The 6,014-nt window shown below is 38.7% G+C and overlaps 2 long non-coding RNA genes across 2 annotated transcripts; one reads left to right on the forward strand and one right to left on the reverse strand.

Moving 5' to 3' along the window:
- Positions 1 to 550: 550 nt before the first annotated feature.
- Positions 551 to 1,934, reverse strand: LOC124284449. The gene is made up of 2 exons (XR_006900554.1): positions 1,837 to 1,934; positions 551 to 1,773 (listed from the first exon to the last, which is right to left on the reverse strand). It is a non-coding gene; the product is annotated as an uncharacterized LOC124284449 (long non-coding RNA).
- LOC124284448 lies at positions 1,618 to 2,057 on the forward strand. The gene is made up of 2 exons (XR_006900553.1): positions 1,618 to 1,706; positions 1,807 to 2,057. It is a non-coding gene; the product is annotated as an uncharacterized LOC124284448 (long non-coding RNA).
- Positions 2,058 to 6,014: the final 3,957 nt, after the last annotated feature.

The following is a 6,014-nucleotide window of genomic DNA, read 5'->3' on the forward strand; positions in this document are numbered from 1 at the left end:
GAATGGACAGTGTGGTCTAAACCTGCGTTCATTCCAGTTAATGCTCAAACACAAACCACAAAACTACTAAGTATTGATATCAGCAGCAGTCAGTGTGGTGCGATTGACATGCATTCAGTGAAGCCACCAAGTCTGACAACCCAGTCCACGTAGTCACCTCTAATACAAGCATTGGTTGTTTGGGGAAGAGTTGGTTTGGTCCGTTGGTTTTTTGTTTTACGCCGCACTCAGCAATCTTCCAGCTATATGGCGGCAGTCTGTAAATAATTGAGTCTGGACCACACAATCCAGTGATCAACATCATGAGCATCAATCTACACAATTTACACAGTTGACATGTGTGTCAACCAACTCAGCGATCCTGACCACCCGATCCCGTTAGTCGTCTCTTGCGACTAGCATGGGTTACTAAAGACCAATTCTAACCAGGATCTTCATTGGTGTTTTTTGAAGAGAAGCCCTACAGGGCTCAATCCGGTTCTGATAACAAAGAGTCATATTAGACCATTCTACAGCTGAGAGAAGTTTGAAGAAACAAAGTCAAGTCTAATGAAACATAGCATGTTTAATATGTATATCATATGTACAGAGTCAGCACATAGACAATCTCCCCATGCTGAGGTCTGGGACAAGGCACAGTGAGGCTGTAGGACTGCCCATAGTGGAGAATAGTCATACAGCATATGCTTACAACGGATCACATTCTTTATATACCCACATCATATCTTAAAGGCCGGACCATCAACATCTTGTAAGTCTTGTTGAAAGTCTTACTCTAAACCAACTCCTGAAACTTACCTTAGACCTATGTAATTGATTCATCATTAATATGTATTTTGTATTCAGAATTATGGAGGTCCTTGTGGTCCTGAAATCTAGGAACCCTCCAAATATTTGAATCATATTTTAGGGTTACAACAAGAAATCCTTAACTTCTAGGCTATATTTCAAACATTGTTATAATCTACTGGATCAACATAGTTGCTTGTGACCTCATACATGCTGCTATGGATGTGTGAAAGTTTCGTTCCATCACGGCTACAGCTCGCTATACCCCTACGTTACAGTTTGTGCGACCTAGTCCGACCTTTAAGCATCAGCATGAACCAAAAGAGTATTAGACAAACCCACTGTGAAAAGAAACCTGTCACCAGTAAGTGGGACCAAACAGTGTGTGACTATGATGCCACCCGATGATGTTATTAGCTTAATATCTCACCATATCACAAATATATCACATTATCAAAGGAATTTCTTTCCTCAAAAAACAAATTGCATACAGTTTGATTATCTGTCTTTGTTAAACAGTTCCCAGCCCATTTTGCTCAAACACTCTTCAAATTTATCACATGTGATGCGTAAGTACATATATACACTAGCAAATTTGTTCACGACAATCACATACAATATTGTATGCTTTTGAAACCTCTATCACTGATGATGATGATAACTTAACTTTATCAGAGTGTGTATTTGGTTAATGTCACCTACAACCAGAGACATACTGGAGGGTGTTTTAATCACAGTTCATTGACACAAGACCCCTGCAACCATATATGTTTCCATAGAAGAATACAGCTGATGAAATTGAGGAGGTATGTCATGGGACTACAGCAGGTGACAGGTGTGTCATGATGGTACAGCAGGTGTGGTAGAACTACAGTGGTAGGAAGTGTCATGTCACTACAGCAGGTGTGCTAGAACTAGTGGTAAAAGGTGTCACATCACTACAGCAGGTGTGGTAGGAGGTGTCATGTCACTACAGCAGGTGTGCTAGAACTAGTGGTAGGTGTCACATCACTACAGCAGGTGTGGTAGGAGGTGTCACATCACTACAGCAGGTGTGGTAGAACTACAGTGGTAGGTGTCATGTCACTACAGCAGGTGTGCTAGAACTAGTGGTAGGTGTCACATCACTACAGCAGGTGTGGTAGGAGGTGTCACATCACTACAGCAGGTGTGGTAGAACTACAGTGGTAGGAGGTGTCATGAGGCTACAGCAGGTGTGGTAGAACTACAGTGGTAGGAGGTGTCATGTCACTACAGCAGGTGTTGTGTGCTAGAACTACAGTGGTAGGTGTCACTGCAGGTGTGTCATGTGACTCGAGCTGCAAATGTTTCTTGTGACTACAGTAGCAGGTGATTGAGTGAGTCTAGTTTACACCGTACTCAGCAATATTCCAGCTATATGACGGCAGTCTGTAAATAATTGAGTCTGGATCAGACAATCCAGTGATGAACAGCATGAGCATCGATCTTCGCAACTGGTATACGATGACATGTCAACCAAGTCAGCAAGCCTGACGAACCAATCCGGTTAGTCGCCTCTTACGACAAGCATGGGTTGCTGAAGATCAATTTTAACCCGGATCTTCACGGGTTACAGGTGTGTTGTGTGACTGCAACAGTAGTTTTGTCATTTGACTGCAGGTGTGTCATGTCACTGCAGGTGTATCATGTGACTGCAGGTGTGTCATGTGACTGCGGCAAGTATCACGTGACTATAGTAGCATGGTGTCATGTGACAGATGCAGCATACGTCGAGTTTCTACAGCAGCAGGTGTCATGTGATTGAAGAACTAACAGACCTGACCCTCCAGCCTGGCAACAGCTGCACAGGTAAACAGAAATAGGTAACATTATCCAGACAACTTGCAAGAGATAAACCTAGTAAATACAACTAACACATCAAAACATCTGGCTAAGTAGGTCAGATATATAGACGTCTGTTTGCTGACTCATGACAAAAGTAACCTTTGGTTTATATTTGCTGCATAGTAAGTGGACTTTCTATTTACAATAACATCCAACAAAATACACTGCTTGCGATAACGGAAATGGTTTGTATGAAACTATCAGTTGCTTGTTGATTAAAACTGCAGTCAGCTCTATTCCAGCTATATCGTAGCAGCCTGTAAATATTTAAGTGTAGGCTGGTTAAACCAGTGATTGATATAATGAACAACATACCACTGGGTCATCTTGATATGCAACCTACCACATCACTAAGATTAACCAGCCAATCAGATGGTGTCTTACAACAGGCATGTGTTAATGGGATCTACTGTAGGCTGATGATAAGTCACTGAGCCTTACCAGAGTGGTCTTGTACGAAACAACCTTAGCGCTAAGACTGACGCAAGTCTGTGTTAAGGTGTGTGAGTTACTACTATAACCTTAGTGCTAAGATTGTTTCGTACAACACTTAGAAAATCAATAAGATGGTGTCTGACAACAGGCATGGGTTAGTAGAGATCTGCTATAACTGCAAGCTGATTACGATACGGGCTACAACTTCTACATTATATACAAATGTTGATTAAATTCTCAATCTCCCTCCAATGATATAATTCACTTCATTTTTCAATAATGTTCATGAAAGACCTGTGTGACACTTCAAAAACAAAACATGGATAACTGTTTCTTGTATCTGATTTAAAACTAACTTTGATTCAGTGCAAATCTTGTTACAGATTTCACTCCAGACCTATCATGATACCATCACAATTTTATAATCTAATCTTGTGGACCAACTTCGCCCCAAATAGCTCCTTGTTGTCAGCCATGTCGGTCACTGAACTTTCGTTCAATTTAATGCCGCATCAGCAGACTCGGGACTGCTCATGGGAGACTTGCTAAAGGATGGAATGACGGACTGGCTCTAGGTAAACATTCCCATGACACAAGATTCACATGGGACCAATGCCAATCTGTCAACATTAATATTAGCAAACCAAAATGACCTCTTTGGGGTTAATGGTCAATATGTAATCTCTTAGGCATGAATGATTAATGTAATATGATCATCAAGGATTAAAACTGGTACTGGAAAGTAACTTTGATAGAATGTAATTCTTTTGGGGTCTTATTTCAGAAGGACATCAGTGAAACATTTGTACATGTCTGGCAAAAATGTTAGAAAGTAAACCAGATAAAAAACACATAATTTTGCATTTGAACAAAGTTTAGCATGCTAAAGGTGATAGAAACATTCAAAATGAGTACAAAATCATAATTCTAATGTTCAGCATGCAGAGTGATCTTTGACCTTGAGATGCCCTTGTTATCACAACCAGGCAAATATTGCCAGGTTTACTGATGCTTGTTTACAACATGAATCACTTGTTTACACCACTTGCTTCAACACAAGATAAACAAGGTCATCAAACCCTACCCAATGGAAACAACACAAATTTGAAACTTCAGTGTGTCCACATACCTATATATTCTACTCAAAACAAGTTAAGGACCATCAATTCTTTCACATCACTAAAGTTACCCGTCAGACCATTCTCAGATTAACTATAGTAAAATAGGAAGGAATCAGGTGGTCTTAACTTCCTTTCAGTAACTCATATTAAGATTCTTTTGAGCCCAACAACAATTTATATGTACTTCTGAAAATAAATTAACCCCAATATTTACGTAGGTCCTCTTGAATAGTCAAAAGCAAATGTAAAAATTCACCCCAAGCCAACGAATAAAGATACACTTGCAATGCTTACATCCTTTGTTCAGTAACCTTAGTAACAAGGCAGTTCACAAAGTAATCTCCCTTTAACTCTGCAATATGCTTTATACCATTTTCTATCTTTAATCAGCAAACTCCAATATTATATTTTGTACCATTTTATGCATAATAATGGAAACATACACCCCATCAGGAATATAATGGGTTGCTTGTCAAAATAAACATAAAAATAAGAGGAAACTAAAGAATGATGCTTGATCCCATTTATCCGACCCTGGATTTCCTGGTGTATATACAAACATAATCCATCCAGACATCAGTATCACATGGCCACTCCCTCACATCCACACATGCTGTAGCTAAACTGACATGGGAGATAACTGTTCTCATACAAGTAACATAATTAATGGGCATGTGTTGCACTCAGCACACCTACAGTAGGGTAAACAGCTTTGGTTTCACGGGAATGGTTAACAAACATTCAGCACCGACTCTGCAACTTATGTCAGTACAAACTCCCACAACGACATAACAGATTTCCCCACTCAGTTGTTATTGCTGTAGTTGATGGTATGACTTTGTTGGCTTGTATTTCACTGAGGTTACATGACCAGTAATACGGTAGAGGATATAACCTTTAGCATTATTATTGCATTGAATTCAATGTTAAATGGAAATATCCAACTACCTCTGAAATATGAAGTATCAACAAAAAAAATTCTTTCAAAATAAACAAATTAATCAGTATTTGTACAGTGAATGGCTATCAGTGTGGAATCCTAGATAAATCCCTGTGTGATATAAGAGTACAACTAAAACATAAGGAATATCAACCCATAGATTACAAAGCCCACACACAGCTACCCAATTAATTGCATTCAAAAATTGTTTCTAAAATTTCCTCTTACTTCACAAACATGATAAGTTAACATTTTGTTTTCCATTGGCAAGTATCAAAACATACAAATGAAAATGGACCAAAAAATAAATAAATATTAATCCCATTTGCTGTCAAAATTTCTAAAATTAGGTGACATCTTGGCTAAACATGAGGTAATGAAAAGAGCACATTTATTTTCTCAACTTAATTGTTATTATTCAGCACTCAGAAACAGGAACTCCAGACCAAACTGTATTGAGAGCAACAGCTGACTCTTAGTAATAAGTACATTAACATTATCAGTACTAGCACTTCATGCATTTTCAAAGTTTACAACATGTGTGTGTATGTGCTGATGGTGCAGATCTTATCTACATAGATAACATGCATTTATATTGCTTAAACCTGTCCTATGCAGGGCTCCAGATAAATTTTCAACATCAGGAGTACGTACTCCTTAATTTTTCAATGCAGGAGTACTGGAAAGCCTTAAGAGTACATTTAGAGTACTTAATGGAATTTAATGGAGTATCAGTAATCTTGTGTTTCGTTTCATATATGCACCACAACACTGCTACTCTTGTGTAAACAGGTCAATAAACAATAAAACAATACTTTTTCAGATAAATACGTCTGTAAATGATTCCAAAACCGTACACCATT

This window comes from Haliotis rubra, unplaced genomic scaffold (genome assembly GCF_003918875.1).
Source record: "Haliotis rubra isolate DU_JTF1 unplaced genomic scaffold, ASM391887v1 Scf337, whole genome shotgun sequence".
Classification (NCBI taxonomy): domain Eukaryota; kingdom Metazoa; phylum Mollusca; class Gastropoda; order Lepetellida; family Haliotidae; genus Haliotis; species Haliotis rubra.